This window comes from Anolis carolinensis, chromosome 6, assembly GCF_035594765.1.
Source record: "Anolis carolinensis isolate JA03-04 chromosome 6, rAnoCar3.1.pri, whole genome shotgun sequence".
Lineage (NCBI taxonomy): Eukaryota > Metazoa > Chordata > Lepidosauria > Squamata > Dactyloidae > Anolis > Anolis carolinensis.
This window is the reverse complement of record NC_085846.1, coordinates 82844540-82860085: the sequence shown is the minus strand read 5'-3', so window position 1 is coordinate 82860085 and position 15546 is coordinate 82844540.

Genomic DNA, 15546 nt, shown 5'->3' with positions numbered 1-15546 from the left:
CACTTTTCTGCCAGTCTTAAAGGAAATCAAAGGCAAATCTCAAGGCCACCACAACTTAGAATCACCTGGAAGGCACAATAAGTACTGGGAGTAGGAGAAGCAAAAAAATATCTAATATCAGTTTGTTGAAATATAAACTGCACTGCAAGCAATTACTCTCTCAGAGCAAAAAAGAGCCATTACTATCAATCTATCTAATATTTAGTGGTGACATTTGACATCCAAGAATATTCATGCAGCGAAGAAAAGATCATAGGAACAAAGAGCAAACCTTCTCAGAACAAATACATCCCTATAACATTCATAAGTAATGTAATTAAATCCACATCAAAGAAACTATTTTGAAAAACATGTGGCCTAGCATGACTTATGACACAAGGTGAAAAGGTTCAGAGGAAATAATCATCAAACCACAGCAGGGAATTATATAAGTCTCTTCTTGCTTCATCCTATAGAAGCATATTGGATTATCCTACTTCATGTTGAAGGGCTTTATTTGAGGTGGGCTGGAGCCTTCTCAAGCAAAACTTATTGCTTTCCATGGAAAACGCAACTGACATCTATGTAGTTCCAACTGACTGAGACCATGGCCAGTTCTCATTTTTCAATTGCACTTGCAGCACTTGAAATTCCCAGAACAGAAAAAGTTTCCAAGCTATCTGTTTCTATTCTATTTTCTTTTCTTTTGTTTTTTTAGTAAATCACACTTGCTTTTCCATCCTTCCCTTTTTTTCACAGCCTACATTTTGTCACTTATGCCGGTGGGCACACTGCCCATGCCTGCGAAGATCCCATCTTTCAAGCTCTCTAAGCAGAGCCAGCATTCATTCTGATTTATGTGACATAACCTGTGAAATCTATAACATGGGAAGGGGAAGGGCTGGCAAAAAAATTAAGCAGCTATTTAATGTTGAATATGTAACAGAAATTCGTGGAGCAAGAGATACTTGTTGTAGCCCAGCTGCCTGCTTGATCACCCAAACACCACACAGATCAACAACAATAATACGTTTATTAAGAAAATAGTATCTAATATTAAAAAATAGTATCAAAATAGTGTTCAAAATAAGTAGACTAAGCATTCACTAAAGTACCAGCAAAACCCAGTATGTAAAAACAATGTCAGAGTTACATCCATGAGCTAGATTTCCAGAAGCTTAACAAAAAAAACCATGGCCAACTTTGAATATGAATTTCAAAGATCACTGAAGGCAAAAGTAAGCAACTGTAATCCAAGGGTTGTTGCGCTTAAACTAGAATTATATCCAAAATCTTGAAAACATGAATCATAATCCAAAGGCTTGATACTTGAACTTGACTATAATCCCAAAGGCTTGAAACTTGGGACAAGATTTGTAATTCAAACCGGAGGCATGGAATGTAAACAGGAAAACAAGATACAGGCCCAAGAACAAAACTCCTAACTGCGAGCTCCCAAAACAGGCACATAAAAAGACTCAAAAATCCATTGTTGATCTCCCCACCGAACATTGACTCCAATTCCTTAAGAATACTCCCTCTTGCCCATGACATCACTCTTTCTCACACCTGGGTTCTCTTTGTTTATCTTTCAGCCTCTGGGAATAACAAATTTGTCGCTGTTTCATACTATCTCTATAAATACTGGGTTAACTGTAACCCTTCTGTATTCTCCCAATTCCTTTCAGAGACAGGCCAATCCTCATGAGAATCACTGCCAGTTTCCCCAACAACAGATCTACCCAAAACATTCCCGTCGTCTCAAAAAGCACTTTTGCTTTCCCCCACAGAAACACCAGGCTCAAACAGAAAATCCTTATCCTCATCCTCAGAGGCTTCACAGGGTCAACAATACTATTCCAGTGACCTAGAGCTGGAGAAAGTAGCTTTTCTACTCCAAGAATCCACGATGGGTGTGGATTTGCTACCTGATGGTCTCTTGAACATGTAATTAAAACAAAAATATTCACAACCCAACACTACATTGTGGTTCCTTGTACTATGGAAGAAATTACAATGAATTCCTTTTAAAAATATACTAGTCCTCCTCACAGTCTGAACAGACCCAATCAAGCAGCACAGATAATTTCAGGGCAAAATGAGCCACTTTCTTCAGCAATGGAGCAGAGAGTGACATTTCATAAGCTGGAGACTTCCATGACAATGGTGTAGTGAGTCCACCTCAGGTTTTAATCTGAAGTTCAAAGGAGCTAGCATTACCACCTTCCCCCAAAAAATCCAACCATAACAAATTCTCTGTTTAACATGGAAATCACTGCTTGCCACTAAAACCACAAGAGCCCCTCTCTCCTATCCAGGTAGCTTTGCTAGCCAAAACATCAGTATAATATGTCTGTTTTTTGCATGGCCATGTCTCCATTATCTCCTGCAAATGTAGCCAAATTAGATGTTATTCCAATGATATAATGTTTTCCAATGACAGAAGACCAGTGGCAATCCTGAAGTTCCTTCATTCTTTAGCTATCCAATAGTAATGTCAATACTATATCTGTTTCCTTCTCAGTGAATGCTGTACTACCCTGAACTTTACAGTTATTTCAACCACACCATGCCTAAGTGAATTGAGCTTATTGTTCTATGAATTTTATTTCCTTTGTAGTATCTGATATATAAATACTTCTAGAACTGTTCTATGAAGACAGCTGAACTGCAGCCCTCAAAGTTCTCTGGGGTCAAATTTGATATTAGTGAGTTGGCTGATTTTCCATGTGTGACTGATTACTTTTTTACAAAGCTGGTGAACATCCCCAAAACACATTGTAACTTACTTGAAGAAGCTTAGATATCTCAGCTCACCATCCTTTCCTAGGAGCTCCCTAACCTGTCAAAGGCTTGGACAACAATGTTTTGAACATACAGCTTAAAGATTCAAATCCTCAGTTGCCTCTCACTTTGCATGTGCTGCCTCTTTTGATTTTAAAAACAAGGCAGTAACATTAAGTGACACTGTCTTTGAAGCTGATGTGACATCTCTATTCAACTCCCAGCATCTTCAATGGCCTTTTCTCCCTGGTAACCAGCCGTTACCAAGTCATTTTGTCAGCAACTGAAAACAATTCAGCTGAGACCTTGAAGTTCTCATTTATGGACTCAATGGTATCCCACAGCAGATGCCTTCCTTAGTACTTTGGTAGCATTTGTATAGTACTTCCATGACAATACAAGTACCATTGAAAAGAAAATGTCTCAAAGACTCAAGGGCTTGGAATACACAGTGCTACATATGAATAAAACCTATTTCAGTACAGCACAGTTGCATTATTTGTTTGGGGAGAGTAAAATGATAACACACACCATAGTCCTTGATCTAATTTGGTAATACTTAATATATTTTTATCATAATGAATCATATGCAATAACTTATCCAATTCTCCTGCCCTGAAATATATATGCAGTTTGATCATTTCTGTTCAAGTTTGTGCTCATTCATAAAATAGCCTGAAGTTGCTGCAAGAGCTCTGAACTCGCTTGCTCGGTTTGTATGTGTGTTTAGAGCAGTCTTTCCTAAACTTGGGTCAGCATATACAGTATTGCTAGGCTACAACCCCTATCACATGTAACCACTGCATATGCCCACAGAGGATGTTGTAAGATAAAAGTCCAACAATACTCAGGAACCTAAGGTTGAGCAAAAGTATTCCTAAATGGAATGACAATCTGTTGTGAATTATCACACCTACTTCTCTCCTCCCTAAAATTTAAAAAAATCTGTAATATATTTTGATTGTTCTACTTTTTACAGATATATTAGGAAATGCCCATTGATCATGTTGTGCAGGGCAATTATAGGACTTAAACAGTTAAGCAGTGAATGTGCTAAAATATGTTTTGTCACCTATGTGCACTTTGAATACAATGTGCTAGGTTTAAAATCTGTGCATCCTAACTTGGGAATAAGCCCCATTAGCAGAGCAAACCTATTATTATTCAGAAATCAATTCCATTACATTCAAGTAGATATATTCTCACTGGGAAGTCTGCATAAACACATTTCCTGGAGGGTAAATCCCACCACTTAACGAAACTAACTCCTGAGTAAATATGCAGTACAGGCTTACTGTACTGCATATTCAGTGAATTTGAGAATTAAAAATAGACTGTTTACATATTTTCATCATGCTTCAAAGTTAGTTTGTTGTATCATAGATTGCTCCAAATCAGTATCTACACATTCTTTTCAAATTCCATCCAGGCTTTTAAAATTATGTGATTAAATCTTGTAATTATTTCATTATTTTAATAACCTTTGAAATGAATTACCTTATTATTCACAGAGAGAGAGAGAGAGAGAGAGAGAGAGAGAGAGAGAGAGAGAGAGAGAGGACAATGTTTTAGACAAAATGCCATTCTTTCCTGTTTTTCTTCTTACTGAACAAATATAAGTACATGTTTGTTTATGTCATTTTAGAAGTTGAGTCTCATTCTGATGGGATTCTGAAAGATTGCAATTCAAGGCTTTTTTGAAATAAGGAAAAAGCAACACTCATAATTTGTTTATCACCAAAGGTGACAAAAAAAAGATAATGATGCTTTTTTGAAATTCATTTGAAAGCATAGATTGGGATGGCTATGGCCATGTAAATACAGTGAAAAGAGTGTCCTTTCCACGCTCATCTGATTTTTTTTTTCACTGTCAGGAGTGACTTTGCTTCTGGTGGAGCTGGAGCTGACAGAAGGAACTCATCCACGCTCTCCCCGGGTTGGTTTTGAACCAGCAGCTTTCAGTTCAGCAACCCAACCTTCAAGTCAGCAGTCTGCTGGTACAAGGGTTTAATCCACTGCACCGATGTGGGCTCCCGGTGACACCAGAATATTCATTTTGTTTCGTATATGTTTCACCTGCAAAATGCTGATGGGTATGGGAGCAATAGTTGGGCTATCTCACTCTATCTGAAGGTAGGGCAATCCTTGAGACTTCTTAATGCTTGCACAAAAGAAAAGTCTGCTTTTGTATGGCAAATGCCTCTCCTCCTTTTGCACTTTCAGGCAGACCTTTCATCATCCCTGACCACCCTTCTTCTCTAATAAAAGGAGCGAGTGCAACCATGGCTCCATTCTATTTTCAAATGGCATGTTTTCGAGCGACAGTGAATGTCCCAAGTGATCGATCCTAGCAATTAAGTGAGAAATATGTGCGGCCCTGAAACAAACACCCTCCACAAGGGAATGAGTCCAAGATGTAGGGCGGACATGAACCCTGTGTCTAAGTGCCTGTTTCGGCATTAATATGTCATGTTGTTGGTTCCTTAGGATTGAACTGTGTGTACGCACACCAATAATCAACTGAACCTCTTTAAGGCGATACCTCTCCCGGCCTTTTATAAGTCGCACAAAACTGTAGAAATGAATCAAGATTAAGGAAAAGCTTAGCTTCACCCTTTGTGATGAATGGCATCTACTTGACTGTCCTATGGCGGCCAAATGCAAGGCATAGCAGACGGTTAAACAGAAGTCATTCTAGCATGGTATATGGACCAACAGGGTCTTAAAACCAGCTACAAATTCACTTGGAGAGGGAGGTAAAGGCGCTTGGCCACAAAAGTTCACTCCCTTGCTGAAAACAAGAAAGGTAGAAATTGTTTCCTATGAGGTTCCTGATAAGAATCATGAAGGAGCGTAGTAAAATATGGCCATTCTTTGTCAGTGTGACCCCTTGTTCTGAGCTCTGGAAAGTACTGAACGCTCTGCAAGGAAAGCAAAACAATGACTTCCTAGCCAAATAAAACTTCTTGGATCTTGGATCCCAGATGCACTAAAACCTAGGGGCGAACTTTTGGAGGGGGTTTTAAATCACAATACTTTTCTACAGTCTTTGGTGTGGTTTGAAACTGAATTTTATTTATATCCGTTTTCAGTTCATTGGGGCAGCTACATAATTTCAGGATCGTAAGAGTAGGGTTGCATACTTTCTTCCCTTGGGACATAATAATTGTTTAGATCCTCACCTTTGGAGATGATAACTGTGCATTATTTGTTCTGCTTACTTCAAAATCTGGCATGCACACCACATTGACTGCTTAATGCTCTGAAATCATGGGGGTTGTAACTTTACAAAGTCTTCAACCTTCTCTGCCAAAGAGTGATAGTGCCTCACCAAGCTACAAATTCTGGAATTTCCTAGCACTGAGCCATGGCAGTTCAAGTGGGGTCAAACTGCATTGATTCTACAATGTAGATGCACACTAAGCCCTACCCTAATGCCCAACTTTTGTCCACCAGGTGTTTGGGACTTCAGCTCCCAGAAACCCCAGCCAGTTTGGCCAAGTCTTAGGCACTTCGAGGACCAAAGCTTGGGGATCACTGCCTTACACAATTACTATCAAAGAGCTCATCTAGTGTCTCACTCAAATCCCGGGATTCTCTATGATGCAACCATAGCAAATAATAGCACTATGTGTGGTTTCAAAGGGCTTGTGGCCTGAGGTAAGGCTAGTTTTCTATTCTTAATTACATCATACAATTAAATTGTTTTTTTCCGATCTGTTTTTCATTATTGCTATTAAGTTAATGAATCTTTTTGTAATGAATCATTGACATACCGTTTGTTTGTTTCCTACTCGCTCCTCCTAGATAAACCACTGCCAAAAGGACTGTTGGTTTTGTGTCTTTCAACCTGTTCTGCTTTGAAGTGTGGCCTCATTTTTGGCTTCTTCTTTTAAGGGCTAGCTTTGTGCATCAAGGCACATGCCTGCACATAAATAGTATTGACAGTACACTTATTGACCTTGTGAGCAGGGAGGTGAGAGAAGCTCTTTGATTCCAGTTGAAGGCAAGGTCTCTTCCAACCTGAAGCACCCATTTGACTCTCCAAAAAAGATCATCTAGCCCAGTGGTTCTCAACCTGTGGCTCCTTAGGTCTTTTGGCCTATAACTCCCAGAAATCCCAGCCAGTTTACCAGCTGTTAGGATTTCTGGGAGTTGAAGGTTAAAACATCTGGGGACCCACAGATTGAGAACCACTGATCTAGCCACATTGAATATCTATTATTTATTTATTTACAGTATTTATATTCCGCCCTTCTCACCCCGAAGGGGACTCAGGGCAGATCACATTGTACATATATAAGGCAAATATTCAATGCCATATAACATAGAATGTAGACAGAGACAGACGCAGAGGCAATTTAAACCTTCTCCAGTTTCCAGCTTCCTGAGGGTGTGCTTGATTCCGGCCACAGGGGGAGCAGCTGCTTCATCATCCACTGCGACGGCACTTCCTCATTCCAACGGCAGCTGGGTGATTTTTTTATGGTGTTGTAAATTAGCCTCCCCACATATAAGTGGTACCTAAATTTCCTACTTGATAGATGCAACTATCTTTCGAGTTGCTTAGGTCAGCAACGAGCAGGGCCTATATTTTATTTTTAATTGTCAGGTGCTCACCCCGACATGGGCTGGCCTCGAACTCATGACCTCTTGGTCAGAGTGATTTATTGCAGCTGGCTGCTAACCAGCCTGTGCCACAGGATATGTCCATCCAGACATATCAGAAGGGGCATTTCATACCTCTCCATTTCTTCTATCTAAACAAGAGAATTATCAGAAGTAAATCCTGCCATCAGCAGAAGAGGGTAGTGGGCAATAAGGGAAGACCACCTGATCCCTTGGACTACACCTCCTAAGCAGGACTGCTGCCTCCAGGCATAATGGGAGAGGAACCTATCCTGTTCTCTGAGTTATAGTAAGATGCAGCTGGAAATTGGGATGAATATACATTTTCTTCTTTGCCCCAGTCAGCAAAATGTCTTGGGCTGCCCTGGTCTCACTTTCCCCTTGAAAGAACCTCAACTGATTATAGTGACAGTCAGTAGCTTTCATGTCACAATCTGCTTTGGGTTTTAGTGAGTTCAGCACCTTGTACAGCTCCTTTTAAGTTCACATTAAAACCCAGAGGCAATTCATTGCCCCATTTGACATGGAGACTAAGGGATGCTAGGGAATGATCAGCTCATGTTTGGATACTGCTTTGTTTGTTTCCCTTTTTCCCCCAAGTTCTGAAACGGAAACATTTTCCTCTCTACAATATGCAGAGAAACCCTCGGGGAGCAGACTTTCACACAACATTCACACAAACCGGGCCAAAATATCGAAATGCCGCCTGGCTCCCTTCATATTTGCATCTCAGGAATTCAATCCACTATGTGGTTGTTAAAAATGAGATTGCTCTTTGGATAAAAACAACTAGGCCTGGGAAGAGAGGTTAGTAGAGGAGGCTGTGGGTCAGCAGCAACAACTAGAGAGGAGACCAAAAGGATTTTGCCCGAATGTGATACTATACGAGTTCAAACTTTGGCAACATTTTGGAATGTAGGAGTTGGCTTTACAATTCATTCCCGAGAGGCATTTTCTTTTATTTTTATTTTCTTTCTTTCTTTCTTTTTTTAGAAATGAATATGAAGTCTTTGGAATGAAGTTCAACAGAGGGTTGAGAAATGCAGATCCTCATCATTCACTATGCTCTTTACGCTTGATGGGATCTGCTACAACATATGGAGGGCTGCAAAGTTCTCACCCAGGAGATGAAATAAATACAATCAGCTTTTCACACATATGCAGGTTTGACTTTTGTGGATTTGATTATTTGCATATTTGATTAAAATGTTTTCTCTAGGCCTCTATGGGTTGGAAGTTGCCCATAGGGTCACACTGGTGGACCAAGAGATTCCTCGAAAGAACATCTCTTTGTCGTGAAGTTTGCACAGAAAAACCTAAAGAAGGGTTTGAGTATTCTCACATTCACAGGAGTCCTGCATCTCTAAATCCAGCAAATATGTATGGATTGCTCTATTAATTTGCCTTTTTGTTTATTTCAGGACTCCAGAATGAAGCAATCCTATGCAAAGGTGGGATCTTGTATGGTTACGTTTCTCCTAAAGTAGACGCATAGATCCAATTGTTGAATGGAAGATCAACACATAGGAAAATCCAACTAATGTATTAGGTCTATTTTAGCCTAACAGTATTATCTCACAAACAAATCTTACCAAATTCATAGGAATTTCCTCCCCAGAAAATGGGAATTGATTTTTTGGTCCCTTCACAACCTCTCCATCTTGCCTTCCTCAGCCCTCTCCAACAGACTCTCTGACGCAGCCTGTTCCCAGGAGATCAAATTCCATCCGGGGTCGGCACTGGGGATGTGCCTTTATTTAGACAGAAACGACAAACATGCAAAAAGGCAATGCAAACACAAGGGAGAAAAAGGGGAGTTTTGGACACTGCAACACGACAGCTGGGAGATTTTGTTGGTGGTTTATATCTCAGGCTCTGTTTAGGACTTGCTTTACAACCTTCAAGAGCTTCTTATTTGTGTCCATGTGCTTGTAATTCTTTCTCCTTGTTTAAGTTTTCCTTCTCTTCTCCTCCTCCTTCGGGACAGAAGCTTAGTATATATTTCAAAATACTGTTCCACTTCCACTCTGCCCTCATCCGCTGTAGGCAGCCTAAAACATCCTCCTCCTAGGACACACGCACATGTAGAAAGCTATTTTTAAAAAAACAACTGTCTGGCCCATAATTCCCACAGAAAAATTATTCCAAATGAAGAATTATAGAAATGGGGTCTTTCATGATGTGCAATTATAGTATTATATCACACTTTAACTGCCACCCTATGTAATTCTGAGGTTTCTGGAGCTCTCTGGCAATGCTCTATGGCAGAAATGTCTTAATAGTTGTTGTTGTGTCCTTTCATGTCACTTGTGACATGGTGATGCTTTGTGCTATTTGCTTTATCTTCATCTGAGACTGAGAGAGTGTAGCTTGTCCAAAATCACACAGTGTATTTCTGTGGCTGAGCATGGATTTGAATCCAAGTCTCCCAGTATTCTAGTTCTAGTTCAACACTATGCTGGTCCCAAATGTCCTTCCTTAAATTGCAAATCCTAAGATTCCCTGGGATGTTACCATGGAAGCTAAAGTAGAATCACAGAGCTATGTCACGTGAAAGGATTCTCAAACGGGCCTTGCTTCTGAGCAAAGATGCCTGTGAAAGAACAGCAACCTTGTCATCTTAAAATGCTTGTCTAGTCAGAAGTAAGTCTCATTTAGCTAAGAATAAATCCCCTTTTGCTGAGGATAAACAGCACTGAACTCCATGTGCCTTGCTTCTGAAATTAGAAATAGTAAGTAAGTAAGTAACTTTATTTTTCTATCCCGCCTCCATCTCCCGGCTGAGATTCGGGGCGGCTAACATGGGACAAAAGCCCAAAAATACAAACAAGTAGAACAATTAAAACATGTTACAATAAAAATGCAGTAAAATCGACAATTATACAAACAGTTACCTTAAGCAAAACAACGCAATAGACCATCAAAACTCAGTTAACTACTAAAATCAGATTAAAATAAAATAGAATAATGGATCAACCAGGTCACACTTTCAGCTACCCTGAAATTTTTCTAGGTGTAAATCTCCACTGAACTCGGTGGGACTTACTTCAAAGTAGGCATACCTAGGAGTGGATTGTAAATTAAACCAGCAACTTTACACTTTCTTTTTCTAAGCTGAAATATGTGGTAGCACATTTGAAATCAGGACAGCAGAATTGTAGCCATTTTCTTAGGAGTCTGCCAAGAAAACTAATGATGAAGTAGGCATAAAATAACATATAACCCCACTGATTAAAATCCAACAATGCCGCAAAACTGCAGGTATAACAGGCTGTGAAGTGTAGCATGTCAGGACTTCAATAGATATACTTGTAGGAAGATGGCAACAAACTGGCTGCCTTCCTGTAATATGTACTGCTATGTAGGGACTTGAGCAGGGTCACATACTGATGACCTTATTTTAACATGCAGTGCCATGTAGGGACTTCAGTGGAATCTACTTGTAGGGAAATGATAACAAGCTGACTGCCTTCCTTTCTCCGAAAACCCAGATTCTAAAAGTTGGATCTTTTGAGGCTCAGTTGGATGACCTCCCAATGCCCTGCTTGATTTTAGAAGCAGGAAACCCCTGCTGAGAAGGCTTGTCTGTTTTTCCTTCTTTTCACCAACACATAAGAGGTATAAGTCACGGGAACTTCCTCAACTGCCAAGCCAGGAAATCCCATCACCTAAGAGCTATTCCGTCCTGATAGTATTCAGTGACTCCATTGTCCCCAAACTAACACCCATTTGTGTTGTCAAAGGTTTTCATGGCTGGAATCACAGGGTTGTTGTGTGTGTTCCAGCCTGTATTGCCATGTTCCAGAAGCAATCTCTCCTGATCAACCTCTGAGGATGCCTGCCATAGATGTGGGTAAAATGTCAGGAGAGAATGCTTCTAGAACATAGCCATGCAGCCCAGGATACACACAATAACCCTAACACCGATTTCCCCACCTAGGAAGCCCTATCCAGCCTAAATAGGATAGACTTGGACAGAGCAGATGGACTCAGATTTTCCTCCAATGAAAAATGTATTAAAGTCCCCTCCATACACTCTTCACCAATCACAAGCTGCAAAATATGACAACAATGAAGGTACTTTGAACCAATAAGACAGTGGATCATGATTTGTACCAATCTGAACAATGTATTTTCTTCCAAATGTCTATAAAATACTGATGTCCATAAACGGAAGGCATGTCAGATCCAGGAAACTTCACTGGCATCTTTCTTTGATCAAGGAAGCAATAGCCTCTAATTATATCCTCATCTCTGCATATCTTGATTGGAAAACATTGGAGCTAGAATGCCGGGAATGAACCCCGGGATTCGGTACAACACAGTGGCATGTGGGAACTTCAGCACAGTCACAAATTGACCACTTTTCTTTAACTTATAGTAGCATATACGAACTTCAGTGGGGCCACAAGCTTCCTTATATATAGTGACATGCACAAGTGGGGTCTTCTGTTAACAAGCTGGCCACTTCCTTGAAGATGCAATAGCATGTAGGAACTTCAACGGAGTCTGCTTGTACAAAAATGGCAGCAAGCTGTCCGCCTTCCTTCAATATGTAGTGGCATCAAGGAATTCCAACAGGGCCACAAGCTGGCCACCTTTTTTTAACATGCAGTGGCATGGAGGAACTTCCATAGGACCACAAGCTGACTGCCTTTAACATATATTGGCTGAGATCTTTTGGCACAGCACCCAGTGTGCCAATTACCATCGGGACCACCTGTACTGGTTTCTGCCAGAGTCTTTGCAGTTCAATCTTGAGGTCCTGATAGCGGCTGAGCTTTCCCTGTTGTTTTTCGTCAATGCGACTGTCACCTGGGATGATTATATCAATAATCCAAACCTTTATCTCTTCCACAACTTTGATGTCTGGTGTGTTGTGTTCCAGAACTTTGTCAGTCTGGATTCGAAAGTCCCACAGTACCGTGTTCATTTTCCATTGCCTTTGCAGGTTTGTGATCCCACCAGTTCTTTACTGCTGGGAGGTGGTACTTGAGGCATAAGTTCCAATGAATCATTTGGGCCACATAGTTGTGCCTCTGTTTGTAGTCTGTCTGTGCAATTTTCTTACAGCAGCTGAGGATATGATCAATGGTTTCATCAGCTTCCATGCACAGTCTGCATTTTGGGTCATCAGCTGATTTTTCAATCTTGGCCTTAACTGCATTTGTTCTGATGGCTTGCTCCTGGGCTGCAAGGATCAGGCCTTCTGTCTCCTTCTTCAGGATCCCATTTGTGAGCCATAGCCAGGTCTTCTCCTTATCAGCTTTTCCTTCAATTTTGTCAAGGAACTTTCCATGCAATGTTTTGTTGTGCCAGTTGTCAGCTCTAGTTTGTAGTGCAGTTTTCTTGTACTGATTTTTTGTCTGCTGTGCTTTGAAAAGTTTCTGGTTTTTTATTATTATTACGGCATGTTAGGAGCCCCCAATGGTGCAATGGGTTAAATCCTTGTGTCAGCTGAAGTGCTGACTGAAAGCTGGGAGCGGGGTGAACTCCCATCTGTCAACTCTAGCTTCCCATGTAGTGACATGAGAGAGCCTCCAACAGGATGGTAAAGCATCAAAACATTTGGGCGTCCCCTGGACAACATCTTTGAGGACGGCCAATTCTTTCATACTAGAAGTGACTTGCAGTTTCTCAAGTCACTCCTGGAGCCTCCAGTGGCCTAGGGGATAAATGCCTTGTGACTTGAAGGTTGGGTTGCTGACCTGAAGGCTGCCAGGTTTGAATCCCACCCGGGGAGAGCGTGGATGAGCTCCCTCTATCAGCTCCAGCTCCATGCGGGGACATGAGAGAAGCCTACCACAAGGATGGTAAAACATCAAAAAACATCCAGGCGTCCCCTGTGCAAAGTCCTTGCAGACGGCCAATTCTCTCACTCCAGAAGCAACTCTGGTTGCTCCTGACACGAAAAAAAGTCACCCCTGACATGAAAAAAAACCTGCATGTTCAAGGTAGACAACCAGTTTATAACCATTTTCCTTGAAGCAGACCGCACTGAAACCTGTACATGTCACTGCATATTCAAAGAAGGTGGCCAACTTGCAGCCACTTTCTTACAAGCGGAGGCTATTAAAGTTCCTATATCCCAGTGGTTCCCAAGATGTTTTGACCTTCAACTCCCAGAAATCCTAACAGATGGTAAACTAGATGGGATTTCTAGGCATTGTAGGCCAAAACACTTGGGGACCCACAGGTTGAGAACAACTGCTCAATCCGACTGCGTGTTAGAAAAATGCGGCAAGCTTGTGCCCTGCTTTCTTGGGAAACATTGCACTCAGTGGGTTTTACTTCAGAGTAGACCTGGCCAGTCTTGCCCTGCCAGAGAAGCGGAGCCCAGGGCGGTTTCTTCCCCTCCCTTCCCTTCCTAGAAGAGGGAACATGTGTTTTCCATAGACGGCGCTTTGAAGCGCAGCAGATCGGGTTGATAAACGGACGTCTCTTTCTCCCCCGCTCTCGTGTTGATTTAACTTGTACCCGTTGCAAAGGAATGGCTGGACTTCCTCCCGGGCTCTCTCTCCCCCGCCCGGAGCCCACAAGACGTGCACAAATGATGGTCCGGCCAAGAGCGGCTTTTTCCTAATTATGGCCAGGACGCGCATTTGAACGCAAGGAAGATCTACCCAAAGGCTGCGTGTTATTTATATATCCGAGGGATGGATCGCGTGCTTTCCTTTAAACCACTTGGAGCTGTTTGAAGAGGGGGAAACTATTTCTTCCTTGAGCCTCCGGAGCCCCGATCTGCTAAACAAACGTCAACCAAGGGAAGGAGGGAAATGCAAACAATCCTATGTGAGAAACCAGATGAAAACAACTCCTGGCTCCAGCCAGGGCGTCTGGGGAGGAAGGGATCTGAGGTTACTGATTCTCTCCCTTTCTTTTTCACACAAGAGGATCCCTCCTCTCTACCACCCAGGCTGCAGGGTTTTTTTCCATCAAGCCTCCTTGAGAGTCAATGGCACTCACATCAGTGGCTCTTCTGTAAAAAAAAACAAACTACTTTTATTTCAACTTAAGGGGGCCCCTGGTGGCACAGTATGTTAAAGCGCTGAGCTGCTGAACATGCGGACCAAAAGGTCCCAGGTTCAAATCCCGGGAGCGGAATGAGTGTCCGCTGTTAGCCCCAGCTCCTGCCAACCTAGCAGTTCAAAAACATGCAAATGTGAGTAGATCAATAGGTACCGCTCCGGCGGGAAGGTAACGGCGCTCCATGCAGTCATGCCGACCACATGACCTTGGAGGTGTCTATAGACAACGCCGGCTCTTCGGCTTAGAAATGGAGATGAGCACCAACCCCCAGAGTCAGTCATGACTGGACTTAATGTCAGAGGAAACCTTTACCTTTACCTTATTTCAACTTAGGATTCAACCAAAGTGATTCACCTGCATGGTGCCTGCTTACCTTCACAGTGGAATTAAGGCAGTTTGTCATCACTTGAACTTTTGTGGCTCAATGCTATGGAAACATGGGCATTGTAGTTTGACAAGATCTATAGCCAGCATGTTAAAGCGTTGAGCTGCTGAACTTGAGGACCAAAAGGTCACTGGTTCGAATCCAGAGCACTGTGAGTGCCCACTGTTAGCCCCAGCTTCTGCCAACCTAGCAGTTTGAAAACATACAAGTGTGAGTAGATCAATAGGTACCTCTCCGGTGGAAAGGTTACAGTGCTCCATGCAGTCATGCCGGCCACATGACCTTGGAGGTGTCTACGGACAATGCTGGCTCTTTGGCTTAGAAATGGAGATGAGCACCAAACCCCCAGAGTTGGACACGACTGGACTTAACGTCAGGGGAAAAACTTTACCTTTACTCTTTGCCAAATATCAAAAATTCCACAGTTCAAATATCACTTTTAGTATGAGATGTATCTGCACTCTAGAATTAGTGCAGTTTGGCATCACTTTACCATGGTGCAATGCTGTGGGATCGTGGGACGTGTAGTTTTACAAGGTCTTTCACCTTCTCTGCCAAAGAGTGCTGGTGCTTCACCAAACTTACAAATCCCAAGTCTCTGTTGCATTGAGCCATGACACTTACATTGGTGTCAAACTGCATTAATTCTGTAATGTAGATGCACCCCTAGGCCTTTTTCATACTGTAGAAGTATATCATTTTGACATCGCTTTAACTATCATGGTAGGGGCTGTGGTGGC